Source organism: Triturus cristatus, chromosome 1_1 (genome assembly GCF_964204655.1).
Source record: "Triturus cristatus chromosome 1_1, aTriCri1.1, whole genome shotgun sequence".
In the NCBI taxonomy this organism is placed as follows: Eukaryota; Metazoa; Chordata; class Amphibia; order Caudata; family Salamandridae; genus Triturus; species Triturus cristatus.
Genome location: NC_140579.1, coordinates 84,025,604 through 84,041,152, shown reverse-complemented (window position 1 = coordinate 84,041,152; position 15,549 = coordinate 84,025,604). Strand labels below are relative to the sequence as shown.

Sequence of the window (15,549 nt, the reverse complement as noted above, 5' to 3'; positions counted from 1 at the left end):
CTCTTTCTGTAACAACCTGCTGTCCCACCACCAAGGCCTAGGTCCTGTTCTCCTTCTTGCCCCCCAGTCTGTCCCGTTCTGTAACAGTCTGCAATCCCACCACCTAAGCCAGTTTCCTGTTCTACTTCCTTCCTCACCAGTTTGTCCCTTTCTGCAACAATCCGCTGTTCCACCACCGAACCCTGTGTCCTGTTCTACTTCCTACGTTCAGCCTCTGTCTCTTTCTGCAACAATCTGCTGTTTCACCACCGAACCCTATGTCCTGTTCTGCTTCTTGCCCTCCACTGTCTGTCCTTTTCTCAAAAAATCCACTGTCCCACCTCCAAAACCCCTGTGCATCTTGCATTCAGCTTCTAACCATTTCTGCAGCATTGTGCTCTCCCACCACTGAAGCCTTTGTCCTGTTCTGCTTCTTGCCTTCCAGTCTGACCCTTTCTGCAGCAATCCATTCTCCCATCACCACAGCCTGTGTCCTGTTCTGCCTCTTGCCTTTTCCGCAACAATCTGCTGTCTCACCGCCGAGGTTGGTGCCTTGTTCTGATTCTTGCCTTCAGCCCTCTGTCCCTTCCTGTGGTCCCACCGCCGAATTTGGTGCCCTGTTCTGCCTCCTGCCTTCAGCCGTCTGTCTCTTTCTGCTCTTTGGTGGGTGCCTTTGAAGTAGAGAGGATCAGATATAGTACAGGAATGGATAGAGTTTGTAAATTTATTCATATTTATTTATTTATAAAGTTTTATATAGCGCAAACAAGATCCCAATTGATATCAGAGCGCTTTACAATCAAACTAGAACTGGAAGGATAATAATGTAACAACAACAAGTTAAAAACACAAATGATCATAAGGTGCACGAAAATTCAAATAGAAGTTATGTTAAACAAGGTACAGTGTAACAACAGAGGGACACAGTATGTCACACAAAAAAAAAAATGTAGTAGTAAATGTTGAAACAATGGAAGAAGGAACAAGGACAACAGGCCAAGGGGCTAGCCCAATTATTGAAGGAGTTTATTCATCAGGAATCTTTTGACCTCCAGTTTGAACACCGTTGTTCTGGAGATTCTGCGTATTTCTGGAGGAAGGGAGTTCCATATCTTTGGAGCCGCGCCAGAAAAGGCTCTGTGACAGGTTCTCTTTTTGTTAAGGATAGGTGGTTTCAAGAGTAAGGTAGTGGCGCTTCTGGAGGCTCTTGCACCACAAGATAGTTCAAGTTTTTGTGCCAGGTACCTGGGTGTCTTGAAGTGGATAGCTTTGTGCGTCATAGTGGCAATTTTTTGCTGGAATTGTGCTTCATAGGGGAGCCAATTTAGAGTTTTTAGGACTGGCGATATGCGTTCATTGCGTTTGGAGCCTTTAACCAGTCTAGCAGCAGCATTCCGTGAAGCCCTTAGCAGAGCCAGGGTGTATTTGGGCAGGCCACAGAGGGTAGCACTACCGTAATCTAGCCTCGGTAGGACAAGCGCTTGAACCAACTGCTTGAAATCCTTAAGAGGGAGGAAAGGTTTGATGTTTCTGAATGTTCTTATCAAGTGGTTTGCTCCTTTACATGTATTGCTGATATGATTTTTCATATTCAGGTTCTTGTCCATAGTGACTCCTAGAGATTTGGCTGAGTTTACGATGAGCGGAGTGCAGTTGAAAGCAGTGAGGTGGCTCCGCCACGGGTCAAGATTGGGGGTGTAATTCTGAGGGGAGACGAGCAAGAATTCTGTTTTTGAGGTGTTGAGCAGGAGATGGTTCTCAGTTAACCAGTTTTGAGTATACATTAGGATGGTGTTAAGTGATATGAGGTTTTCGGGGATGAGATTTTCAAGTAGAGTTGCGTGTTGTCGGCATACATGTAGAAATGAATATCCATGGAGTTCAGTGTGTTAGCTAATGGTTCCAAGAAAAGGTTGAAGAGGATAGGAGATAAAGCAGATCCTTGGGGGACCCCCATGAGAACAGGCGAGGGCTGGGAGAGAGAGTGATTTGCCTTGACTCTTTGCGATCTGTGATGGAGGAAGGACGAGAACCACTGTAGCACCTGATCACCAAAACCCATCCTGTTTTGCAGGATAGCTAAGAGGTTGTCATGATTGACCGTGTCAAAAGCAGAGGAAAGGTCAAGGAGGATCAGGAGGTAGGATTCGTTTTGATCGAGAATCTTTAGAATGTCATCCATAACATGAATGAGGGCCGATTCAGTGCTGTGCCCCGTCCGAAAGCCGGATTGATGTTGGTCTAAGAGCTGGTAGTTCTCAATGTGAGCACAGAGTTGGGACTGAACGCATTTTTCAAGGAGTTTCGCAAGGGTGGGTATGTTGGAGATAGGTCGGAAATTATTGAGGTCTGTCCTATCAGCGTTAGGTTTTTTTAGTATAGGGGATACTTGAGCTGCTTTTAGGCAATCCGGATTGTGCCTTGTGAAAGAGACGCATTTACAATCCTTGTCCAGGTAGGGATGAGTGCATTCTTGATTTCCTTGAAAATGGATGGGGGTAACGGGTCACTGAAGTGGTTGGAAGGGTTGATATTCAGGAGAATCTTTTTGATGTCTTGTTCACTGAGTGGGGTAAAGGTGTCCCAGGCAGCATTGTTCTTAGGGATCAGGGGGGTAGAGTTGAGCTTTTCAGAGAGGTCAGGTGGAGAGGCTGCCCTGGAGGAGAGGAGTACAACCTTCTTAGCAGCGAGGTCAAAGGATATAAGTTTTGATTTCTCAATGAAGAAAGAAGCAAGATCGTCGCAGGAGGGTGGACTGCTTCCAGGTTCCGATAGGTTTGGACCTACAATTGATTGCTGTTTGACCAATTCGAAAAGTTTCTTGGGCCGGTTTGCCACTTGATCTAATTGGTGTCTGAAATAGTTAGACTTGGCGTTCCTGATTTGTTTGTAGTAAAGGCTCCTAGCGTCTCTTAGGAGTTTAAGTTGGTGCGAGGAGGGATTTGATCTCCAGGAGCGTTCAACTGCCCTAAGGTTGTGACGTTCCGTGTTTAGGTTATCATTATACCACGGTTTGGATATTTTTGTTAAGGCATTTGTATGTTTGAGTGGAGCAATGTCATTCATGATGTTGGAGATGGTCACATTGTAGGAGTCAGTGAGTAACTGCACCTCAGTCAGGTCCGCTTGAGAGGAGAGGGCAGATGTACAGTGGGCGGCTAGCTCACCAGGGTTTACTAGTCTGAGGTCCCTTTTCCATATCTTTGATTTCGTTGGTTGGGCCTTCCACACCTGTACCTCCTTGTTGATAAAAAAAAAAAAAGGATGCAGTGGTGGTCTGACCAGTCACATGGGGTAATAGAGTCCAAGGTGACGGTCTGCCCTTTCGAAATAATGAGGTCAAGAATTGTATGTATGTAGGGTCAGCGGCCACACGTGCAGGATTATTGCATCTGTGTTTGGTAACAATCGTCCCATCAGTTTTCTGGCCGTTGTTTTGGCTGCCCCTGCTTTGGTAGCTACTGTTGGCCCTCTTTCTCTGGTTTGTGCCGCTTTACATGTGCTGTGGCCGGGTGAAGCCGGGAGGTATTCCAAGTGTGGTACCGGGCAAGACAGTGTGCAAGTGTGGCAATGGAGTACAACTGTGCTCAGTTCCATCTCACCTTACCAACACAAATCGCACCATAGCACCAACAGATACAGCCAGGGCTTTAAGTGGCCGGGCTAAAAAGCAGGTGCTGAGACGTGTCCCTTTTGGGCTCTACATTTTTGCCCTCAGGGTGAAAAATAAATCTTAACTCTGCAGCAGTACCACCCATCACTGCCTTTGAGGTAACCTTAAAGAGACTCGTTTTAGTTCTTTCAGTGTCCTCATTACAGAACTGAAGCATGTTCAATATTGTATACAACGAAGCCATAGTTATTGCTATTTATTTTATACAACTAACAACCATTGGCAAAGCCTATATCCGTGACGTCTTGTATGTGTAATGTTACTTGTATGATATATCTGCATACAATGGCAGAAGCAGCAAAATACCAGTCGGACGGCAGACTGTGCTAAGCAGGGATTTTTAACTTGCGTATCTTTAAACCACGCCCTTAATTACATCGGCCGTGCACGTTTGAGATACCCCCCCCTCCCGGCACTAGGCATGGGCAGCTGTCCAGGGCCCGCGCCTGCTCCCAGCCCTGAGGCCTCGCACCTTTAAAGACTCCAGAGTTTCGAGGCCCATGGGGCCCCCTAAGAGTTTTCATTTTTTCTTTTATTTATCAATCTCCCCTGCTGGGGGCCGTGGTCTGGCCACGAAGGAAGATGGCCGCCTGAATGTGAGGCTCCACTGGGAGGGGGACCCTTTACCGAGGCGGCGCACTTTACACCTCAGCTAGGATCACCCCTGTGACGGCTATGCCTTCCTACAGCAGCGCTTTTAAGAAGTGCGGGTACAGCACCTGCCCATTTAAAGCACTCGTTCCGGTGAGGCCTGCTTTCTAGGACGAAGTGAGGTGTTTCCCAGGGTAGCCGGTGTGCAGGAAGATCTTCTAATACGGGGAATCTTTCTAGAAAGATTACCCTTTACAGGGAGGACCATAGCAGAGCTGTGCAGAGTTCATGTAGCTGGCAAGGACACACTTCATGCCATAGTCCCTTTGTGTGAAGCTTCTGTGTGTTGTTTTGAAGGCTCCTGCATCACAATGCTCTTGTGCCTTGGGTGGAAGATCCCTCATGGCACAGTACTCGGGCTCTGGATATTGTGTTGTGTTGAAAGCCCTCGTTCCAGTGCCCTGTTAGTGTGTTATACCCATGTCTGCATCCTCATGAGACTGGACAGAGGAGACACGGCAAACCTCCTTCCTCCTGGACCTCACTGCAGCATTTAACATGGTTTCATACCCCATGCAACACTACAGGATATCTGAATCCAAGGATGCGTCTGCTTTTTAGGTCTTGCCTAGCGATGCAGCGAAGCTGCTCGCTAGCGAGATCTATTGTTGCCAACTTGACTTTGGAAGGGGGACAGGAGATGTGCACTTTCTCAGACCGGCGATGTGCACGCTCACGGCGTGTGTATCAGCCTGCTCCAGGACAGCACATGGGCACGCGCATGGCGTGTCTTTCAGCTTGCGCCTGGAGCTTGCCCCGGGCAGCAGATGAGCATGGCAGGCGTCTCTAAACTTTCAAGCGCTCCCACCCACCGCGCGCTCACCTGGACAGCCCCATCGGCCTGAGTTGGACACGCACAGCTTCTCTTAACTTTCGAGCGCTCCCGCCGCGCGCTCGACTGTACTGCCCCATCGGCCTGAGTTGGCGGCGGTTCGGCACTTTGTGCACGGCTGAGGAGAGGCGCTGTTTCTCACTCCGGAGGGACTCCGCTCGCGCCCTGTCTCTGCCGGCATCCTCCCAATGCGCTCGAGGCTGAAGGCGGGAGGCTTCTGCAGCTGCAGTCCCTGTGTACTTACAAGGCGAAGGAACAAGGTGCACAAAAAGAGGTAGGGTTTGTTTCAAATAAAGCATAATTATAACATCACTGTAAACAATTGGCCCAATGATGACAGCGCAGGAAATCGAATAAGTGCTGTTGCTCATTAGTTGACTCGATTCCAAACGTGTATGGCGTCTCTTTTACTGAGGAGATGTGCACGCGTACAGACACGCGATGTGCACATCTCCTGTCCCCCTTCCATCGTTGCAAGCCTCACTTTGGTAATGTGCACGCATGCTCAGTTCGGGATGTCCTCAAGCCCCGGTGAGTGACGCGCTTTCACTTGTTTGTCTTGCATCCGCTAATCTGGTGTGAGAGCGCTTGTAAAGCAACACCTATGTTTTAGTGTATTCCAATACCCCAAGGGAGCCCACAGTAAGTGGCACTGCTCCAGCCCTAAACTGGCCTATCCACATTGCAAAGGGCCGACCTGGCCTGACTAACACTGCCCCGTTTCTTCACCCACTTTTCAGAGGGATCGGCTTCACATGTGATTAACCAGCCTCCAGTTCGTTCCACCTATCCGAGGCATCATATTTCACTGACCTTGGCCCAGCCCTACCCCTCTTTTTAAGTGAGATAAAAAACGGGAGTCGCTCATAGAGGTGTGACCGCTGTAATAAAGAACGTGGCTTAAAACACAAGCTAAAAATGTGTGCTTAGCATAGTGTGCCGCCCGACTGGTATTTTGCTGCTTCTGTCCATTCATCCAGATATATTACACAACAAATAACATTACACCCACAACAAGCCCAGACTATTGGCTTAACGTTGCTTTCCACCCGTTGCTTTTCTGTGCGTCACTTTCCCCCTGTTGCTGCTTCACGTTTTTTAAAAATTCCGTTACAAGCGCACAGCTTTTTGTTTTATTAACATTGCTTTTCACCCGTTTTTTTAAATTCCTTTACGAGCGCTGCGTAGGTCATGCCGCCTTCCTGAACAGCAATGGTAAACTCCCTTGTTTTCAAAACAGCCACTCGCAGACACACTCTTCATGTACAACAGGATTCGTGGGGTTATTTTGTTTTATGGCTGGAAAAGTTAGCGTTTAGGTTTTTAAAAAGAAAAATTGGTGTTTAAATAATTATTCGCTTGGAAAACGGATTTAGACTTCATTGTCATTGCAATTTTTGACATGCTTCAAAAAACATTCGTATGCTCCGATTTGAGTGTGTACTCAGAAGTACCCCATGGCACAATTAGGCACTGACTTAAGTGATTCACGATCATCGTGCACTAAGTAGTCGTCCACTGGCCACCCCCCCTCCTCCCACCCAGGCCAAAGTAGCCGCCTACTTCTGTGCTAAGAGTGAAGGTATGGTTGGCGGACAACTCTCAAACACGTGAACAGGGGTGACGGAAAATTTACGTCTTATCTTACCAGGTTAATCATGCAAAATCTCATATTTTACAAACACTCTCTCGCTTCCATCTCGCTCTGGCTCGCAAACACACTCTACACATAGGCGAGCGCTTCCTCCTACTGCCACATACCCTCCTGCATATCTCACCAGGTCGCTCCTCTCCAATCCCCAGCTGTCCTTGCACCCCCTCCTGTGTCAGCCAGCCCTGCGCCATCTGCTGACCCCCACCATATTCTTCCAGGACTACAGACTTCGTTTCCTACCCTCGCCAGGATGAAGGCATCGCAGCAGAACCTTTCAGCCCCTGACGCCCCCTCCATACAGCTACTCCCCCCGCCCCGTATTCCTTACCGCTACGCCATACATCGTGCAATGCCTTGCAGCGTGTCTCCAGAGCTCACGGGGTGCTCAGTGTACCTCTGCCCAGGTGGCCGCTCAAGGACGCTTCGGCCTCTGATTCAGACTCTGAGCCTCAGCGCGGATAGACGGCGTGTCTTCTCTGGCGATCTTCATCTTGCGCCGGGACAGCCGATGTGCACGCTCATGGCGTCTCTTGCGCTCCCACCGCGCGTTCAGTTTCGTTCCTGCCCTCCAGCAACTTCCAGACATCAATTAAAATGTCAAGAGAAGCCCCGTCATTAATCTGCTTCCTAGAAACAGACCGGAGGTTTCTGTAGTGGAAAGTTTGATTCATCCTAAGGCAGCGCAGAGGGTTAAACTGCCTGCTGCTAAGAAAGTGTCCCACTAGTTTTTCTATCCTTTGGCTTGCGGTTGACCTATTTTGTTTAAAAATGTTTCTCCCCATTAGCGAAAAGTACTGAGGGTAGTCTTATGGGTAAGCTCCTTTTCTCACAGAAAATCAGAGAGCCCAGGGCGCGTTGGACACACAAGAGCACTGGAAGAAACAAGGACGTTACACATGACACCGTTGACTCTTCTCACTTTCAAAGAACCAAATACATCTCATATTTATTTATTCCCACAGAACCAGCGTAAAGCAGTTCTTTATTGCACACCTTCACCTCTGCAGGGTGGGCTGTGCTTTTAGCAGTCTGCAAGGCTTCTGAAGCATTGGTGCAAGAAAAAATGAAAGCAGTTCAGGCAATATGAAAGATTTGTTGATGTAAAACGGCATTGTTCTAGGGCTGGAAGGAACGGACTCTGTTCGTCTTCAAGTGCCACCGTCACTGCTTTGTCATTAGCTAACCAAGTCTGCCAAGGGAAACCCAGATGTCTGCCTTGTGATTGTTTACAGCATACCAAGTGAGTTTCCATATTGACTACAGCCCCAACCCCTGTCTTGCCTTACACTATAAACACAGAGGATGCAAGCATCAAGGACTGCCAAAAGTGCGCCTGACACATTTTTACATGCAGGGTAAATTCCAGGTCAACCTGTGGAATCACAACTAACAAGCATTTGCAATGCAATAGGTCTCGCATTTGCGAGATTTTGAGCTATTGGCATTGTAAATGACAACGCCTTTTATTTATGTGTTTTGAAAACTTGCAAACGGTGTGTAAATACGCACTTTGTACTTATAGAAGCAAGGCTGGCAGTAAAAGAGGCACAGTTACTGCCAGCCTTGCTTCTCGTAAGCAAGGACTATAAGCACCGCTTACACGTTTTCAAAACACATAATTAAAAGCATTGTGGGATACCTTACTGACTCTCTTTCTGTAAAGTCCATGCAGTCTCCCATTGTTTGGGCTCTTCACCTTCAGGGTACATGTATGTATGTGTAGTTTAAACTATTTAAACCAGTGTTTCCTAAACTTTAGGTCGTAAGCCACTAGTGATTTTTGGTGAGTCGTAAAAGTCCAAGCTATAAATGAAGATGCCTTTAAACTCTGAAGTGCGGCAAATGTGACAAGTTAAATACAAAGGCAGTAGTCAAATGTCATGCTGTATCTTCTGACAAATTGCTGCTTATGCTTTTAGTTTGCGCCGTTCTTGCAAAATCGTTTGTAAAAAAAAAAAAAAATCATAAAAGGGGCTTGGAGCCCGCCCATTACTTACCTTTACTTACCATTAGTTGGATCCCACGTCACTCTTGTTTCCTTTCGTACTGTTGGTCAACTTCTCCTCTTGCCTCCAGCTTCCTGCTTGGCTTCACGTCTTCGACCTTGCTGTGGTACTTGGACCAAGTACTGCTTCCGGCAGCCTGTGTCCTTCCATTGGTCGAGCACTTTTAACAAACATATTTTTTTTAACTTTTCAGCTTCTACATGCAGTTGGTTGCTTGCCCGTTCCCTACCACCACCGCACTTCTTTTGCTGCATGCCCCTTTCCGTTCATGCTGACCTGTCCCTCCCACCACCTCACTCCAGTCGTAGCATGCCCCTTTCTCACATTTTTGTTCGTCGTAGCTTGTTTTATATAGCACAAAGTCGACTTGAAGCGCTTTACAAGTGCGCTGGTAACATTACACAAGGACATATTAGTTTTAACAGGCACATGGAGATTAAGTTATTTGCTCAGAATTATAGGATGTTGTGCCGGCACCGAGGCTCAAACCTGGTTCTCCAGCTCCCAAGTCAGCAGCCCTGGCCACAACGCCACAGCCTCTCTATGTTCGGTGTTCCAGATTTCTGTTATGTATAGTTTTAATAGTAAACTCTATGTCTCTGCAAATTTAGTGGCCTTTCAATAGAAGATGTGCTGCCTGTTAATGAGTGCACTGGCAGACGATGCTTTAGTTACATCAAAAAAACACCTGCCTTATGTCCATTAAAGCTAGGTGGGCCGCAAAAGTTTGTTGTTCTAAAAAGTGGAAGTGGTTCTAAAAAGTTTGTGAAGCTCTGAACTAGACAGTGGTTAAGTGACGCACTACTGTGCGGTAGACTTGCCCCTACCACATCTTTTTTTTTTTTTTCTCAAGCTTTCCATAACCATGGTTTATTTTTGTCTATGTTGCTTCTGCGTTGTGTGGATTCTGCACATACTTGCATTTGTTCCAAGCTATATACATGGGTGCCTATAAATAGGTTTGAATTCTTATCTGTGTTGCTGTTTGACTGAATTGATATGTTCGTCTACATGTTTGTGTGAATATATGGATGTCTGCATTTGCATTGTTTGTGTATGTGAATATGTGTGTCCTTTGTTAATCTGTGTATTGATACTAGTAACAAATTGTTCGGTGGATTGGTATAACTAGTGGCGCACATTTAAATTGTCAGAAAGTGATGTGGTTTGATCTGAGCACTACTACACTCCTCTAAACGGAAAGGTGGCCACCAAACCACCTTAGTGAACTGTACAAGCTCAATACATTGAAAAAAACGCCTTTGAGCACACCGAATCAAAGAGTCCACTGCAATTATATCAACAATCTGTCCTTTAATATAATCTTCATGTTTCCAGTTTTCACCCTTTGAGCCAAGTCTTTGAACTTTTAGCTAACTTCATCCGGGCTTAATATTAACTATTAACTGTAATGCTACCAATGAAGATGGAATTCTTCATGTGCAAAATGCTATAGTTCATATCCCAATAGCACCGGAGAGTACTCCTGATATTGTTACAACATCCTTATATTGGTAGCATTACAGTTAGTTGTTTATATTAAGCCCTGATGAAGGCGTGGGTGATATGCCATCTCGACGAAACATGTGTTGTCAAAAAGGTCTACGACTTTGCTCAAAGTGTGGAAATTGCGGGCATGAAGATTGTATCAAAGGATGGGTTGTTGATCTAATTGCAGTTGACTCTTTAATTCTGTGTGTTCAACTGTGTTTTTTCTGTGTATCTATACTGGTTATCTCTGTGAATGTTTTATATACAAATCTTTTGGTGTGGTCGAAGGTATGTAGAAACCCTTCATCAGAGAAGTGTGTGTCTGGGGAACTGTGGGATTACCACAAGCCTACAGACCGAAACAGCATACTAGCTTTTTCAAGCTCCCATCCATGAAGTCTTATCAGGAACCTACCTTTATCCCAGTTCATCAGGATTCGTAGAATTTGTTCTGACACTGAGAACAGTTCCACTGAATTACTTGAAACTTCTAAACGGTTTTCAGCAAGGGGTTACCCCCAGGAAGTTCTTACGAATTGTTTATCAAAAGCTATGGCTAAACCTCGTCAGGATCTCCTAACACAACAACCACGCATTCCTCAACAACGACTGGTATTTGTGACTAAATTTTCAACCATTTCTCCCGACATAAGGAACATCATTAATTCCCGTTGGGAACTTCTACAACAAGAGGAGGATTTTCATGACCTGTTTCAACATAAACCCCTGTTTGCGTATACTAGAGGAAGAAATCTACGCACTCTCTCTTGAATTCCCCGGTCATCACTAAGGAACCAACTGTATACCATGGGACGAGAAGATGCTTATCTTGTATTCATTGCAACAATGTAATCACAGGGAACATGTTAACCCATCCTTTATCTGGCATGAAGATACAGCTCAAACATACCAACGACTGCAACACAGCTAACGTCATTTATTGCATACGTAGGGAAAACCGAACGAAAAATTAAAACTCGCATAACTGAACATAAATCCAGAATAAGACACAAGAACACTACCTCAAGCCTTGCAACTCATTGGACCGAGGCCAGACATACGATTTCACAACTGCGGTTCTAAATTATTGAGACAATAAACGTTCGACCAGGTTTAGATGTTACCAACATGCTGTTACGTAAAGAAATCTACTGGATCCAAAAACTACATACTCTGACCCCATCTGGTCTTAATGATCGTCTGGATATGTCATGTTTCTTATAATAAGTCTTTCTAAAGTAAACCTCAGGATTCCCTCAACACTCATCTCTTCTTCCCATAGCATCCATATCTTCTTTCAATTACACACCTGCGTTTGGATGCAATAGTCCTGGACAGTCCTCTGATCTCATTACTTACTCTCCATTTATCACACTACACTTTTAGGTTTTTGACATTTATTATCTGTACCTCAACTATCACTTTCTGGTTGCTAAGCCTTCTTTCTTCCCATGGAGTTTGGTCTATATATATTTTTTACACCAGCTATCTTTTTTCTTCTTTACAGTACCGTATGCCTTTGAGGGCAGTTAGTTGTCCCGTTCCCTTTTGTATTCCTTACTTACCGTATTGTATAGATTGACCTTGAAGCCCGACATCGGGTTCGTTTTTGACATTTCTCCCCCCGTTTTTTAGTAGTTTATTATCCATCTTCACTTATCCCCCATCGTGTTTCTTATGAGGTAGCTTCATGATTTTATCCCTATTACATGTGCACTTGTCCTTAGTAGCATTAGACCTTTACTATTACATCATGGCGGGACTCTCGCCTGTCCTGTTTCTATCTTTAATATGGTCCACATAGGACGTCACCCACTGGAGCCGTCCTCCCTTTTTAGTCTTTATCTAGCGGCTTTCTGCAGTCTTGCGAGTATTCCCTCCAGGTACCGGTCCTCACCTGATCCAACGGTTCGCGCTCTTCTTCTCTGACATCCATGTAAGTTTCTCTCAATGTTTTTTCCGCATAGCTTCGTTTGTTTTCAAGGCTGTTTTTCGTTTGTTTCATGAGACTGCCCCATCATTCTTATCCATATATTTTTACGTTTTTTAGCACAACACCACTTTGTTTCACCACGCGATCAGCGGTGGGTGAGTGGGAAGCCACGTCCCCTCATATCTTATCATTTCGTTTACCCAGCCTTTTTTCTACAATTTGCACCGTTGTTTCTCCCGCAGAATTATATCGGCTGGTATTTACGATTTTGCCCGCAATCTTCCCTTCAATGCGTTTCTTTTTGGTACATTAGTCGAGGTGAGTCCACCTCGCCATACATACCTTTGAATCACCTTTTCCTCCTCTCATATATTCCAGTAGAGTACAAATCATCACTTTCTTGATTATCACCACGGTGTATGACTTTTTCTGGTGGCGTGGTTCTTGCTGCCTCCATTTCAGCACAGCAAATTGTTGTATTCACACACTGCAACAACTGGGTCTTGTCTCACCATTGATGTAGTGTGGCTGATAGTTTGTTGAATCATTTGTAATGGGTTTCATTGGGTACAACCAGTATGTGTTTGATTATTAGTAATGTCAATCATTATTGTGTTTTTGTTTTTAGATTGCCCCTGACGAAGGGACGTGTCGGTCCCGAAATGCATTGGGCTCATCTTTATTCTCTCGTGTACTAAACTGTGTTAAACCAAAAATGTACCTTGTTTGTTTATTGACATATGTTTATCAGCATCAGGATGCACTACAAGTGATGTATTCTGTAACAAAATGAATTATATGTATATGTGTGAAAATGATTTACATATATGAATCAATATATGTTCACTGAATTCAATTGATCTGTTTGATTACTTTGCATCTGATAAGGTGATTAATAATCAAGGGTCATAGTTACCCCTAGCACTGTGCGCAGTGGCGACTACCGCATGGTTAGTTTCTTTTTCTTTCAGACATTATGCTCGATTGACAGCGAGCATACCACTGCAGCACCTTAGTCACAAGTGATAAAATCAATTTTCTATCTTGAACAAATAGGAGTGCGCTGCCTCCCCGTTATTTGTCTGGGGATCAGGCATAATTTCATGTCAGGTGCGTGACACCACGTGACCACAGAAAAATTACTTGAGTGAACATAGAACTTTGAACACAGTTCACCTAGTTACGTGAACTATCAATATGACTATGCACAAAAGCATTGTCCATTTGTCTCTTTTTAATACATCCATGTTGGTTTATACTGTTATTACAGATTCTATTTTTAGCGTCGCCCCAGTGAAAATAGTAAGTGCCCTGACCACACCTTGTCACTGATCTTATCACGATGAGGTGTAGGGTGCATGACCACTTATGACTGTAAGACGCTCTCAAATCATTTTGACAATTCTTTTGATTCAGATGTGCATCTTTTGAGACGTTTCCCATCTCTTTATTTATTTCAGATTACCCCTGATGAAGGGATCCAGAGTCCCGAAATGCATTGGGTTTTGTTGTTTTGTTTGGGCAAAGTGTGTAATGTTTATATTTTGCAATGGTCTACTTCGTTTTTGTAAGCATCACATATGCTGAAAAATACATGAAGTTTGAAATGCTGTAATGTGAAAATCATCACAGTGTAATTTTTTATTAAAAATATTGCATAATTTCGTGTACCATACACCAATTTGTAGTGCACGTTGGAGACCTAGTCGCCTGATAGTAGAAAGGACATCGCTGCCTCAAGCTAAACAAAGGGCAGTGCCTGCAGTGTGTGCTTGGTCTGTAGCTTGACAGTGCATATTGGTAGTTGATTGGTTGTGATCCAGAAGTAGTGAGTGTGTGTACAGACAGGTCAGCAGTGGTGAATATGTGTGCAGTTGCAGTGAGTCAGTGGCGGCTGCTTTAACAGCAAAGTGGTGTGCCAAAGCAAACGCCGGGGGTTGGGGGGGCAGTAGGTGGTTGGAAGGGGAAATAATAACATTTAAACACTTACCTGCCGCTGCAGCGGCCACCTTGGTGCTCCTCTCCTGACCTTGGGCACACTGCACAGACTCCTATGGGCGAATCACAGCGCTGCTGTCATGCTGGTTATACAAGCATGAGAGCAGCGCCATAATTGGCCTGATCGGGGTGACTTGACGCTTGCTCAGGCACAGGGAGCCTGTGCTATTTCTCCATTCGGCTGTGCATCACAGCTGGGTTGGAGAAATGTAAGTGCGCATGTCGGTTTGGCCGTCCTAAGAAAGCCGGCCAAACCGGCATGCGCACTTACAGTGCAAAACTCTCCTCCCTGCAGCTGAGTGACGCTCTGTCAGGATGGTTCTGCCCCTGCCCTAAGGCTGGCAATTAACTCAGTAAGAAAAATAAAATGATAATAAACTGGTTTTATTATCATCCAATTTTTTAGTGGGTGACGTCTCTCCGCCATAACTGAGGTGGTGCCTCTGGTGAGTGTGTTGGGCTGTTCTCAGTCGCATTGTGTTCAGAGCTGCAGTTGGGGCTGTGATACTGCATAAGCATGTAAGAGACCAATGCAGGGTGGAGGGGCCTGGACACCGGCTGGCGGTTTCCTTGGGAGCTTCAGGTTCTGAGAGGTTTAGCTTCTGAAAGTGTGGTAGGAGATGTAAAGAAGCCACTGCTATGCGAAATGCCCAGACCCTTTCGATCTCAAGTGTGGAGTGGTGTAGGTTTGAGAGATGGCAATGGTAGGACTTGGCGCGCCAGAAGATATAGGCTGCCTCAGACATGGCAAACAGTTACGGCAGGCCTCCCTATCCATTTGTTGGAGCAGCATGGGACATAGCAGAGTCCCTCAAACCACTTGCATGCCCATCCATGCTTCACTACCTTATGGCCTACAACCTTATGGAAAAGGAAGGAGTGCAGTGGGTGCTAGCTGTGAGGATGTGAATCCCCCTATCCCTCTAGTGAAGGTAGATAAGCAGTTATGTCCCCTACAGGGGAAGAATATAAGAAGGGAGATCATTCCAGAGAGGTTGTGGAGCCCCTGGGGCTGGACTGAGTGTTGCAGTGTATCTCCGGCCACATTATGAGTGACCTTTGTGACGGATGGCCCTTTGGGACTAGCCGTGTTAGGTCTCATACTTCTACATATCATGGTTTTCCTGTAGTTGGCGAGGTGGCCTCTTCGGATAACTCTTGATCGAGCACAATGGCTATAATAAATATTCAACCATGGCACCCAGTCAACACTACTGGGATCTGCCCCCTTGGGTAGACACCTTAGTGTACATTTGGTTCTTTGGGATGGGCTTAGTATTCTTTTCCATTTAGCTTTCGATGGAAGACAATTTAAAAGAATTGTACATCTTT

The 15,549-nt window shown here is 45.5% G+C and overlaps 1 protein-coding gene across 11 annotated transcripts in view; it reads left to right on the top strand.

Annotated features, from left to right (window-relative positions):
• LOC146869526 (stAR-related lipid transfer protein 3-like) overlaps positions 1–15,549 on the top strand; it is a 138,657-nt gene that overhangs the window by 56,683 nt on the left and 66,425 nt on the right. The gene's annotated exons all lie outside the window — the stretch shown is intronic.